Genomic DNA, 14,761 nt, shown 5'->3' on the forward strand with positions numbered 1-14,761 from the left:
TGCTCGAGAGAAGTGTCACTCATAGTCTTCGAAATGTCACTAATAATTTCACTGAATTATGAAAATGTCACGCATGGCAATCTGAAACCTTGGCAGCTATGCACGTAGTTAAATTGTTTGTATTTCATGTGTTCTGGCCATTTAGTTAAACCAGAATTTTTTATTGCAATTAACTTCCTGGTTTTTTAACCTTTACTATGGGTGACTCGCACTACTGGAGTCTGACACATGGTAAATTCATGGTAAGTGGAGTGAGCGGGTTTACTGCGAGTGTCTGCCTTTTTTAGTGTAAGAGGCACCAAGCTGGTTAAACGTGAACACATGTAAACACATGTGTGTGGGCTTCACGTATGAAACTACAGTCATGCACAGCCTTGTATTTGCACATAGCTATTCTGGCACAGAAGGGACTCTGCATTAATAGGTGCTGACCTGGAGTAGGCCCTATATTATTAGTGGGCATTCTTACAGAGGTCAGTAAGTCTTATTGGAAAATCTGTGGTGTTTTCATTGTGTATTCATCTAGGCCAAATCTGTAGTGAGTTTCACTCCAAATAGGCTTCCACAGTCCTGCAAGATCTCAAATTTTAAAACTCATACAGTGAGTTTCAACATACAGGGCTTCAACATAATACATGAGTTTGAGTTTGAGTTGGGATTTGTAGAACGCGTAGCTACCCTAGGGCGTCCCAGCGCTGACATGACCGGTATCCAGAGGGAAAGTAAGGAAGAGAAAGGCTGGGGGGTTTAGGGGAAGAGCCATGTTTTTAATAGCCTCCGAAAGGCCAGGAGGTTGTGTTCTCTCCGTAAGGCGAGAGGGAGGGTGTTCCACAGTTTAGGGGCGTTGTAGGAGAACAAACGTCCACCGGAACGGGCCTTTTTTATTCTTGGAATGCTCGCGAGGGACAGGGAGTCTGATCTTAGTTGTTTGTTGGACTGATGGGATTTAATCAGAGGTCTCAAAATCGGGGGGTCTCTGTCATGCATTATCTTATGCGAAATGCATAGGGCCTTAAAGGTAATCCTTTGTTTGACTGGTAGCCAGTGTAGGCTTCTGAGGGCAGGTGTAGCCGAACATCTTGACTTAGTTCCAGTTAGGATTCTGGCCGCAGCGTTCTGGGCGCACTGCAGCCTGTGAATGACAGATGCTGGGGCCCCCAGGTACAGGACGTTGCCATAGTCCAGTCTGGAGTTCACCAGCCCCTGCATCAGTAATTTCGTCGATTGGAGAGGGAGCATGTGGAGGATTTTTCGCGCCATTCGGATTAGGCCAAAACAGGTGCCTGAGGTTTTTCTGGCCTGAGTTTTGAAATTAAGATCTTGATCCAGCCAGATGCCCAGACTTTTGACCTCGGGTTTGGGGGTAGGAGGTGTTCCCATGCATGCGGGCCACGAGAGGGATGACGGTAGCTTATGACGATTTCCCAGGAGAAGAATCTCGGATTTATCTCCGTTCAATTTTAATCGAGATTCACACATCCATTGAAACACGCTTTCTAGGCATGTGGACAGATTGTCTAAGCTCTTGTTCATCTGGTTAATAGAGACCACCAGCTGGGTGTCATCGGCATACATGACTGTTTTTATGCCGAAGGGGGCGATAATGTCCTCTAGAGGGGACATGTAAACGTTAAAAAGTGTGGGGCTCAGGGAGGAGCCCTGGGGGACCCCACACTGAAGTGGCCGGGCTTTGGACATGACGATGCCATCTGACACTTGGAAGGTTCTTTCTTCCAGAAAGGATTTGATCCAAGACAGGGCGGAGTCGGCGACTCCTATCGCACTTAGCCGGTTGATGAGGGTGGCGTGGTCCACCGTGTCGAAGGCGGCACTCAGATCGAGGAGGATCACTGCCACTGATCCTCCTGCTTCTATGATGGTTCTTGCCTCTTCGAACACGGCTAGCAGGGCGGTGTCAGTTCCCTGTCCCGGTCTGAACCCGGTCTGAGATTGGCGAAGGAGGTTATTGGCTTCTAGAAAATTAGAGAGGTGGTGATTAACAATCCGTTCGGCAATTTTGCTGATAGCGGGGAGAAGTGATATAGGTCTGAAGTTGGCTGGGTCCGTTGGGTCGAGATGTTTTTTTTTTTAGAAGAGCCTTGACTGTAGCTTTCTTCCAATTAGCCGGAACGGAGCCCAGACTAAAGGAGACGTTGATGAGGTGGGTGAGAGGCAGAGCCACCGTAGAGGCAACCAGTTTCAATTTGCTCAAGGGAGTTGGGTCTGAAGGGGATCCGCTTTTTACAGTTTGTAGGGTGGACAGAAAGGTTTCTGTGGTGATCTGGGGGAAGGTTCTAAGGTATGGCGCCTCTGGACCAGGGGCAGGAATTTGAAAGGAAGTGTGACCAGGGAGAGAGGTGAGGATTTTGTAAATTTTTGATGAAAAGAACTCGGCCAGCTGGTTACATCTGGTACCCGAAGGATCAGGGCTGGGTAAGGGGTCAGGGATTTTAGTGAGCAGGCGTACTATACGGTAGGTTTCTTTCGCGGAATTGGCTGCGGCTAATATCTTTTCCTCGAAGAAGGTAGCCTGTGTTTTTTTTATGGAGTTTTTGTAGAGCCTGATGGCATGCCTGTACTCATTTTTGCTTTCTGACGTCCAGTTTTTTCTCCAGAGACGCTCAAGTTTTTTGCAACTCTTTTTGAGATTTCTTAATTCCTGAGTAAACCACGGGGATTTAGCAGTTTTCTTTGTGCTAGGGAGGGATTTGATTGGCAGGATAGCGTCTAGTGATTGGTTAATCCACCCATGTAGTTGGATATCTGCTCTAGAGGGATCTGGGTCCAGTGCAGGTATGGTGGAGGACAGTATATTTGACCAGGCGTTTATATCCAAGTTTTTCCAAGGCCGAGCTGGTGGTTGGGGAGGGGGCTTCTCAGAGGCCTCAACCAAAAGTTTTAGTTTAAACGGAACAAGGAAGTGGTCTGACCATGGGAGCGGGATAGGGGAATTTACTACCAATCTCGTGAGATTGGTAAATATGGGGTCCAGAAGGTGACCCTTAATATGGGTGGGTGAGTTGCTTTGTAGCTGGAGGCTTATGGAGGTTAAGTCTGCTTTGAGATCCGCGGCTATCTTGTTAGAAAGGTCGTCGAAGTGGAGGTTCAAGTCTCCCAATACCGTGAAATTTGGGGATAGACATGCCAGGGAGGACAGAGTGTCTATTAAAGAGTCACAGAAACGTCGTTGCGGACCTGGTGGGCGATACACTAGTAGCCCTGAGAGGGTGGTGGAGGGAGGCCGATGGATTGAGAAATGTACATTTTCGCAGTCCAAGATGGGGCTTTCTTTGAACTGACAAGACAGGTAGTCTCGGAATATGATCGCTATCCCTCCTCCCATACCTGTGGGTCTGTTCTGAAACTTTATAAGGTAACCGGGTGGTAATGATTGGATAATATCTGGCTCCGAGTCTGGGGTGAGCCAGGTTTCTGTCAGAAAGAGTATCTCGATATCCGAGTCCTGCAAGAGCAAATTGATTTCGGTATAGTGCTTCGGGAGGGATCTGCAATTAAGCATGGCCATGCCGAGGCCGATTGGTCTGAGGGAGGAGCGTGGCGTGAACCTATAGGTACATTCTGGACAGTGAGAGTGTCCTTCTTCTAAGGCAATAGTGCAGTGGCAGGGAGTTGGTAGGAGGTCCCTTAGACTATGCAGTGTTTTCCGAGAGTATTTTAGAGGTGGAAGGGTGGGTGAGGCAGGGGATGTGGGCTCTGGGCTCGGTCTGGCGCGGACGGGCGCAGACGGGCTTGCCTTAGGTGCGCCTTCGGCGCGCAAACGGCGCTCCCGCTGCGCTCGTCCGCTGCGCTTCCGGCCCAGGCACATTTTATAGTTGGTTGGTGGGGGTGACGCTGGCTGAGGGGGCGTGGCCTCAGGGGGGCGTGGCCTGCGCCCTCGCGGTACTCGCCGAGGGGAGTGAATGGAGGAAGGCGGCGCGGCAGCGTTTGGACTCCGCTACCCGTGCCTCTGAGTATTTCAAGTGCCCTGCGGCGTGTTGCAGATGAAGGAGATCACAGAGCCAAAGTACAAAAGTTACAGGTAAAAGTTTTTTAAAAGCAAACAAACAAAGTGCGCTCTCCCGGCTTTTCGCCTCAGGAGTTGTGGTCGAGTCTGGTATGAGACGTTAGTATTCAGTGTCTTGTACGCTGGCTGAGGGGGCGTGGCCTCAGGGGGGCGTGGCCTGCGCCCTCGCGGTGCTCGCCGAGGGGAGTGAATGGAGGAAGGCGGCGCGGCAGCGTTTGGACTCCGCTACCCGTGCCTCTGAGTATTTCAAGTGCCCTGCGGCGTGTTGCAGATGAAGGAGATCACAGAGCCAAAGTACAAAAGTTACAGGTAAAAGTTTTTTAAAAGCAAACAAACAAAGTGCGCTCTCCCGGCTTTTCGCCTCAGGAGTTGTGGTCGAGTCTGGTATGAGACGCTAGTATTCAGCGTCTTATACGCTGGCTGAGGGGGCGTGGCCTCAGGGGGGCGTGGCCTGCGCCCTCGCGGTGCTCGCCGAGGGGAGTGAATGGAGGAAGGCGGCGCAGCAGCGTTTGGACTCCGCTACCCGTGCCTCTGAGTATTTCAAGTGCCCTGCGGCGTGTTGCAGATGAAGGAGATCACAGAGCCAAAGTACAAAAGTTACAGGTAAAAGTTTTTTAAAAGCAAACAAACAAAGTGCGCTCTCCCGGCTTTTCGCCTCAGGAGTTGTGGTCGAGTCTGGTATGAGACGCTAGTATTCAGCGTCTTATACGCTGGCTGAGGGGGCGTGGCCTCAGGGGGGCGTGGCCTGCGCCCTCGCGGTGCTCGCCGAGGGGAGTGAATGGAGGAAGGCGGCGCGGCAGCGTTTGGACTCCGCTACCCGTGCCTCTGAGTATTTCAAGTGCCCTGCGGCGTGTTGCAGATGAAGGAGATCACAGAGCCAAAGTACAAAAGTTACAGGTAAAAGTTTTTTAAAAGCAAACAAACAAAGTGCGCTCTCCCGGCTTTTTGCCTCAGGAGTTGTGGTCGAGTCTGGTATGAGACGCTAGTATTCAGCGTCTTATACGCTGGCTGAGGGGGCGTGGCCTCAGGGGGGCATGGTCTGCGCCCTCGCGGTGCTCGCCGAGGGGAGTGAATGGAGGAAGGCGGCGCGGCAGCGTTTGGACTCCGCTACCCGTGCCTCTGAGTATTTCAAGTGCCCTGCGGCGTGTTGCAGATGAAGGAGATCACAGAGCCAAAGTACAAAAGTTACAGGTAAAAGTTTTTTAAAAGCAAACAAACAAAGTGCGCTCTCCCGGCTTTTCGCCTCAGGAGTTGTGGTCGAGTCTGGTATGAGACGCTAGTATTCAGCGTCTTATACGCTGGCTGAGGGGGCGTGGCCTCAGGGGGGCATGGCCTGCGCCCTCGCGGTGCTCGCCGAGGGGAGTGAATGGAGGAAGGCGGCGCGGCAGCGTTTGGACTCCGCTACCCGTGCCTCTGAGTATTTCAAGTGCCCTGCGGCGTGTTGCAGATGAAGGAGATCACAGAGCCAAAGTACAAAAGTTACAGGTAAAAGTTTTTTAAAAGCAAACAAACAAAGTGCGCTCTCCCGGCTTTTCGCCTCAGGAGTTGTGGTCGAGTCTGGAATCAGACGCTAGTGTCCACATCCACATCTTATGGCACTACACAAATTGTTTTATTTATCATACTCTGCTCCTCATCAGATTCCAAGCATTTGTTCCCCCCCAACCAACTGGGGCAAGTAATTTACCCTGCTACCCAGCCAAAGGAACAAAGACCCCTCCACACAAAATGGTTGCTCTGAATTGCTTTTCTTTATTGACAGTATTAATATTGAACAGTGAAATGCCTATACATTTTATGAACACATTTCAAAATGTTTATTAATTCCATTGGTTTAACTTATGATACAGGGGTAAATCACAATATAATGCTATTTTATAAACATGGTGAAATCGTGACAAACCTTTAGGCCTGCCTCTTACCTATTGACATCCCTTTTTACACATTATTACATGGTTTCTGTTATTAATGTGGTAAAGGTAATAACCTGACCAGACCAGTCATCCTGCTTTATATATAATGATACTACCTTATAATGTGATATTATAACTGATACAAGTGGAGGTGATTCTGATTATGTCGTTCAGTACCCACTAAGGATGAAATGTGATATGAGAATGCCACCAAAGTTATTTTTATCTACCTGATGTATCTATTCATCAGTTAATAGTTGCGTATGGTTGTGAAATAAGTGTACTATTCCCTTTTAAAAGAAAAGGCACTAACTGGAATTTTTTGGGGAGTATTGTTTTTGCGTGCCAGAAAATTGGTATTGCTTGTCCACACCATCTCTTCTAAATAGGCCTAGGACTAATCAACTTTGCTACCCTAGCCAAGTGCTACAATAGGGTACTTGGCTCCGAGTCAAAAGACAATTGCAGACTTATTACTTTCATCCTTCCCAACTAATAACCCAGTTTCTCATAGTCTCTCTTAGTAGTTTTGACATGTTTCAGCCAATACTGATTTGCAGACCTTCTCTGGACAATCCTGCTGGAACCTATACCAAAATTCTTTACTATACACTTGAATATTTATTGTCTGTGCACAAGCGAGTATATTATATGCGTGTGTGTATATATATATATATATATATATATATAAACATACATACATACACACACAGAGAAAGGGAAGGTGGCTGGGTATGTAGGCAAACACAACTCACTCAGTACAGGTAGAATATATTCATAAGTGTCAGTTTCTTAAATGTCCATGTATCATTTGGTGACCTGGAGGAGGGAGAGCCGGATCACTGACATAATATCGACCTCACAAATATCGAGATACAAAAATATCGAGTCAAAAATATCGATTGACAAAATATCGACTCCCTATCTTCAAACAGGTAAGTACCAAAATATCGACTCCAAAATATCGACTTACAAAAATATAGACTGTCAAAATATCGATTTTTTTAAATGTCTTAAAATTAAGTTAAAACGAATATAGTAATAAATATATTTAATATAAACTTAGAAATAATTATTAAAAAAATGTAATTTTAATAAATAATTTATATAATTAAAAAAATTATATCACCAAAAATAATACATATATATATATATATATATATATATATATATATATAAAACATATTATTAAATAAACATGTATAACATTTTTAGCGTAGCATAGAAAATGGTTACAATTTATTGTTACAACTATAGTGAGTTCAACATTAGCAAAAGTGTTGGATAGCGTAGAGGTAAAATTTACTATTCCCACTCCAGTGGGTGCAACAGTAGGGAAAGCGCTGGATAGCGTAGGGGTTAAAATTACTATTCCCACTCCAGGGATGTATGACGTTACAACGCATACTTTTACAACGCCTACCATTACAACAAAACTTTTACAACGCAAAAACTTTTACAACGCATATACCTTTACAACGCATACCATTACAACGTAAGTATTGATAAGTATATAATAATTTTTTGAATATAAATTAATTAAAAATATTATAATAATTTAATTTTATTTAATTTTATTTAATAAATTTAATTTAAATGTAATTTTACTTTATTTTTACAAAGTACCCCTGTACCCCAAAAACCCAAAACTGACCCTGAACCCTAAAAATACCCCTTTACCCAAAAACTGAAAACTGACCCTGAACCCTAAAAATACCCCTTTACCCAAAAACTGAAAACTGACCCTGAACCCTAAAAATACCCCTTTACCCCAAAAAACTGAAAACTGACCCTGAACCCTAAAAATACCCCTTCACCCCAAAAACTGAAAACTGACCCTGAACCCTAAAAATACCCCTTTACCCAAAAACTGAAAACTGACCCTGAACCCTAAAAATACCCCTTTACCCAAAAACTGAAAACTGACCCTGAACCCTAAAAATACCCCTTTACCCAAAAACTGAAAACTGACCCTGAACCCTAAAAATACCCCTTTACCCAAAAACCCAAACATATAACATTTTAAAAATAATTATATACTTACCAATACTTACTTTGTAATGGTATGCGTTGTAAAGGTATCTGCGTTGTAAAAACATGCTTTGTAAATGTATGCGTTGTAAAAGTTTTTGCGTTGTAAAAGTTTCGTTGTAATGGTAGTGCATAGTAAAAGTTGCGTTGTAAACGTTGCATACCCACTTCAGTGGGTGCAACAGTAGGGAAAGTGTTGGATAGCGTAGGGGTTAAAATTACTATTCCAACTTCAGAGAGTGCAATAGTAGGGAAAGTAAATACTTCACAAATAGATATAAATAACATAAATTGAAATACCAATTACAAATAATTAAAATATTTTACAAGTGTATAAAATATAATAAATATTTATTTATAAATACAAAATAAAATTATTTAATTATAAAAATTGCCTACTCATACTAATTAATTACCTATTAACAATAAATTAATTTACAATTTAAAAATTAATCAATTAATTTTAATAAAAAATTATATTTTAATTTATTTCCTATTAATAATTAATTAACAATTAATTCAAAATAAATACCAATAAATTAAATGACATATTTAATTAATCAGAATTAAATTACTTCCCACCCTATTCCCCTATAAACCAACAACCCGCTACAGAAAATAAATTAATGAAATTAATATATTTATCAAGTAATCAATTAAAATTATTTACCAATTATATTTTAATTAATTACCAATTATTATTTAAGTAACAATTAATTCTAAACAATTAACAATGAATTAATTAACATATTTAATTAATTATAATTAAATTACTTCCCACCCTATTCCCCTATAAACCCACCACCCGCTACAGAAAATAAATTACCAAAATTAAAATATTTATCAATGAATCAATTTTAATTAATTACCAATTATATTTTAATTAATTACCAATTAATAATTATTTAACAATTAATTCTAAATAAATATCAATACATAAATTAACATATTTAATTATAATTAAATTACTTCCCACCCTATTCCCCTATAAACCCACAACCCGCTACAGAAAATAAATTACCAAAATTTAAATATTTATCAATTAATCAATTTTAATTAATTACCAATTATATTTTAATTAATTACCAATTAATAATTATTTAACAATTAATTCTAAATAAATATCAATACATAAATTAACATATTTAATTAATTATAATTAAATTACTTCCCACCCTATTCCCCTATAAACCCACAACCCGCTACAGAATAATATTACACAAAAAATTAAAAATATTATTAACTTACCTTAAATTCGATATTTTTGTTGTCTATATTATGTATAGTCGATATTATGTCCATTCTATATTTTTGATTCGATATTATGTCCATTCTATTCGATATACATTTTTTCTAGTCGATATTTTTGTTGTCTATATTATGTCTAGTCGATATTTTGTCCATTCTATTTTTTTTACTCGATATTCTGTCCAGTCGAAATAAAAAACTCGATATTATGACTGCACACCGGGAGAGCCCCCTAGTCTTCCTCTATTGGAAAGAGAATTTTCCAAATTGAATTCAAAAGGGTTCTCAGAGCATGTAAAGAATTGATTTGAGTTCGCTGTGTTAACTGTTCATGCCCTGCAGGAACTAGGGGTGCATGCACACAGGGGGGCATAACATGTGCCCCCCTGCATGTATCCCCAGTTATGCGATCATGTATAGGCTCCCAACATTTCCCCACCCTATGAACAGAGCTCTAGTTGAGAATCTTTAGTAAATCTTATCTTTGTACCACCGTTGGAGCCTTGTGCTTTTACTGAAGCCGAAGTGAGCTTGCTTGTGTAACCAATTCATGTCATAGTGTGTGTATGTAAATTGCAAACCTGTCTTAAAACCCATCATGTGGCGCTTTATATCTGGAAATGCAGCGTATTTTCACTTTTTAAGAGGGATTTTTGCACTGATATTTGTCGCTGCACCCACATGCGCGGTCTGGTTCTTGGTGCACATAGCATTGGCTGCAGCGCACAGAGACCTTCCACTGCCGCACATAGAGGAAACAAATTAGAGGGAACATTGGTCTTGACCCTGTGCCTCATGGGACCAGTCCAGACCGAACTGCCAGGCCAGGTCCTCCCTGGACCGGAAACAAGCCTCCTGGGACCGGTTTTAGGGTATGTCACCCTTCTTCAGCCAGGGTAGCTTGAATCCAGTGGCACAGTGAGCAAGGGACCCACGTTTGGGCATACCCATCCAACATAGGGTGAACAGTGTTACAGCAAACAAATGCTAGACGGAATGCTGACAATGCAAACATTCTCCCCCAGTCAAAAGATCTGGGTTAAATCCATCGTTCCTTTGCCCACTACGCCACCCCAGTTTGGACCCAGCCATATGCAAACCAGCCTTGACCCTGTGCCTCATGGGAACAGTCCAGGCCGAACTGCCAGGCCGTGTCCTCTCTGGTCTAAACTGGGGTGGCATGGTGAGCAAAAGAATGAAACCCCGAAACCGTTCCTATGCTGCTTATTTCTGGTCCTGGGAGGACCTGCCTTTGCAGTTTGGGCTGGACGGTTCCCATGAGGCACAGGGTTAAGACTGATTTGCCAGGTCTAAACTGGGGTGGGATGGTGAGCAAAAGAATGATGGCTTTAACCCAGATCTCTTGATTGGGGGTGATTGTTTTGATTTGTTCTGCATTCCGTCCATCAATTGTGTGTCTCTTAATTGTTCTCCAGCAAGCTAATGATCATGACACTTGCCATTCTGTCGCTTGTTTTGTGTATTTTAGCCCAGAGGAGGAGAATGCTGTTTTAATTGATGTTATATTGAGCACAACTGCACTTTACGCTTCTGGTCTTCTAATATAGTGTTGTAAAATTATTAATGCACCATTGATTCTTTTAAGATGAAACTTTCTAAATGTATCACATCACCGTTTTTTCGTGCATGTTCTTAACCTATTTTTAAAATGTTTTTTTAATGTTGCATAATTTATCCTGTTTTCTTGAGTGCTCTAACTGTTAAATGCTTATCTTTCATGATCTACTTGCGGACGGAAGATTGAATAAAAATTATTAACTTGAATTGAATATGTTATAATCAAAATAAACAGAAAATGCTTGTTGATATGAGCAATAAAACAGTTGATTAGAAACAATGGTTATGTAAGTTAATGGTTTTGATATAATCAATATATGATGCAGGGCGAAGTACGGAGTGAGACGGTGGCGATGTGCGAGGTGGAGACGGCGAATGCAGTGCCGTGTACCCCGGGCAGGCATGAAACCGCATTGGTCCAGATGGGCCAAATCATGTAAGAGAGAGCGGAGGCGTTGGGCTAAAACAGTAGCGAAGATTTTCACTTTGGCGTTGATGAGGGAAATAGGGCGATAGTCCGCACAAGTAAAAGAGGGCGGCTGTGTCTTCGGGAGCACCACAATAGTGGCCACATCCATTACGGGGGGAAAGGACCATTTGTCCACCGCATGGCGAAACAATTCCACCAAGTTCAGGACCAGCAACTCACGATGGGTCGCATAGAATTCCTGCGGATAGCCATCTGGTCCTGGCGTCTTGCTGGAATGCAAGTTAGAAATGGCCTCATGAATTTCCTCCGAAGTGAAAGGGAGATCCAGAGTCTCCGAGATAGTTTGGGGAAGACGCGGCAGGTGGGTCCCTGTCTCCGACAACAGTGCAGTTATGGAGGCCTCGGGGGATCGGCCCCATAGAGATTGACATAGTACTCCACAAAGGCTTGGGCGAAAGCCCGAGAGGTGAAGTGGTGGGTACCTCGGGTACCTCGGGAATGATGCGAGTGGCCTTGGAATTTGAAATTAGATTATGAAGTAATTTGACGTTTTTATCTCCCCAGCATTATACTTGAGCCACCGAAAGAGTGGCAGAGCATTTTAGCGGCTTCCAGGAAGATCTGGCAGATCTCCTCCCGAAGCAGTGCGAGCTGTCGGGCGGTATCAGCACCCTTAGTAGACCCCTAAGTTGACTCCAACCGGGCAGCTCGAGCCTCCAACTGTGCAAGGCGGGAGACCTGAGTCGTGCGCTTCACATGGACTAAGCCTCTGGCCACACCCCGCATGGTGGCTTTGCCGGCCTCCCACAGAGTACCCGGCGAGGGGACCGACCCTATATTGAGCACAAAGTATTGCTTCAGTTCCCGTCCGAGTGATTCAACGAATTCGGTGTCTAGCAAAAACCAGGCGTTCATTCTCAAGTCGTACAAACGCCATCGGGGGCGTTACCAAGCCGGAGGTAGACAGGAGAGTGATCCGAGATGCCCCATGGCAAAATAGTGGCCCGGACACCAACGAACAATCAAGGGCAGGCATTAGGAGCAGGTCAAGACGAGAGGGAGTATGATGGGGCGCGGAAGTATGGGTGTACTGTTCCCGCCGGGGATTCCACACCCTCCATGCGTCGCAGAGACCCAGGGCAGAGGACCAATCAGAAAGGCGCTTAGCAGAGGTAAGGCGGGACATAGAAGGAACGCCTGTCGCGTTACGAAAGGAGTGCATAACAGCGTTAAAGTCACCTCCGATGACCGTCAGGCCCTGGGGAAGGGTGAAGACTAGGAGCGTGAGTCGCCAGAGGGCAGCGGGCATTGTGGCGGAGGGAATGTAAAGAGATACGTGATTAAGAGGAAGTCCATGGATCCTGCCGACCAGGGCCACATAGTGGCCTTGCGCATCAGTCTCAACCTGTGACCTTACGGAGCAGTATGGTCACCCCCCAGGAACCCCTTGTAAAAGGTGAGTGCCAGATCCTATCGAACCCATAACGGGCAAGAAAACTGCACTGAGTGCCTAAAAGGTGCGTTTCTTGTAGAAAGAGGATGTTGGGTGCGTGGGGCGGGGCGCTGCGGAGGACTGCAGTTCGCTTTATGCGGTCTAGCAGGCCGTGTACGTTCCACGACACAATGTGGAGGGGTCTATGTAAGGTAGACATCATCTGGGCGGGTATTGTATGTGGGATACTAATGCAGGTATACCTGGGTCCCAGGGCAGGCAGCCTCTCCTAGTCGGGGCATTGGGTTGCATTTCGTCTGCTAATCGTCATGTCATCAGCAGTGACGCGTGTACATTGATTGATGTCAATTAAAACAAAAAACAGCGGCCCGTAGGCGGCCAAAAACAATTAACCATTGGGAGACAACGGTCTGCCCACCCTCCCTTTGTCCCCCAACACCCTCCATCTGGCTGATCATTTTTAAACATATTTATCTGTTCCTTTTTCTTCAACAGAGATACGATAAACATCAATCAAATAAAACACCGGCAGTAAGTGTGTGATGATAAACAGAGCTGTAAAATATTAATCATTTTATTTTACCCGAAGGGAGAGAACACCCAGTCTCATAGTTCACTCGCTAAAATATGGTATAGTAAGAAAGTTATGAATCTTGATACAAAGAGTCAGGCGCTGTGGTGTTGGTATTCGTGCTTCACTAAATGTTTTAGTGATAGTCAAATCACCAGTGAAGGCTCATACCAGATGCCTGGCTTTAGCTCAGCTCGGGATTTGCTTGGTTCCTCGGGTTAAATTAAGCCGAGCCTTCTCTCTGCCACCCACGCATAAACCTCATGCCCCAAGAATTAAAGACAAACACTAACTTGTATTATAAAATGAGAGAGAGAAAAAGATACCCCTCTACTTGCTGAATTGCACATTCTGAAATTAGAAAACCAGGGATCCATCCAGGCATCACTGCTTTACCAAATTGTGTGATTCTAGGCAATTGTTTTATTTCACTTTGGCTCCTTTTACTTCATAATCCCCACATATGAGAGCACCTTGAAATGCATGAGCTCAGGATGTGCACTGTACAAAATCTTTTGTTTGATTTCATAAACTATCATTTGTTCCATGAATGATAATAAACCAGGTCCCATAGATGGTGTACATGACAACTGATGGTATTGTTGTCACGGTAGGGAAAGCATACATGTTTTCTAAGTTCATGTTTGAGAACTATCACTTTTAATAAATGCAGTGGTAAAATATGATGCATTAAAATGAATGCTTGGGCTATCGAGCAAGAACAGAACTCTAGGAAGTGGGTCTTCATCTCAGGTCCCCTCATTTGACAGACATCTACCCTCAATAGGCCCTGTGGTGCAGTGGTCTGAATATATGGTACCCACAACAAATTCATATCTGACCCGCTCCCTTCCTGAAAGTGTTGAAATTAGAGGTCTAAAAGCACGGTAAACTAAGTTCTTCATTTTATCTTTTTCTAAGGCTGACCCCTTGCTTATGCCAATTTCTCTTCTCCTTTTCCTCCCTTCTGTATTCTCTTTTATCACTTCCTTTCGTTTCTGCCCTCTGACAGATATGTTGAATGCATGCTCAGAGTTTAGAGTTTCCTAAGTGTGAAGTTATGGAAGGTCTCAACTTTATTAAATGCAGAGAGAAGGGTATTGTGCATTAGTTTCCCTTGCTTTATTTATATGGCAGCCACGTTAAGTGCAGTCACATAAAGAGTGCAGTTCCCAGAGCCCAATGGGATGCATGAAAACAGAAGACTTCTCTTATGAGTCTCTTGATTACAGTTAAGCCTCCCACGCTTGCAGCCAGTCCTCTTCTCTGCCGACGCACATTTAGCATAGTGAAGAGCATCCATCACTGGAAACATCATAGTGAACCAATAGTAAACTAGACTCTGGAAAATTCTTGAGCATAGGTGACAGGAGCTGGGAAAAGAAGAAAAGAAACGTGGCAGGGTTGGTATTATGACTACAACTCGCAGCCATAGTGAGATAATATGGTCTCTTTTATAAAATTGAGACTTTCCAACACTGAACAAACACCAGGCAGAATGTGCACCAATAGC

The sequence above is a fragment of the Lissotriton helveticus genome, chromosome 5_1, assembly GCF_964261635.1.
Source record: "Lissotriton helveticus chromosome 5_1, aLisHel1.1, whole genome shotgun sequence".
NCBI classification, from domain to species: domain Eukaryota; kingdom Metazoa; phylum Chordata; class Amphibia; order Caudata; family Salamandridae; genus Lissotriton; species Lissotriton helveticus.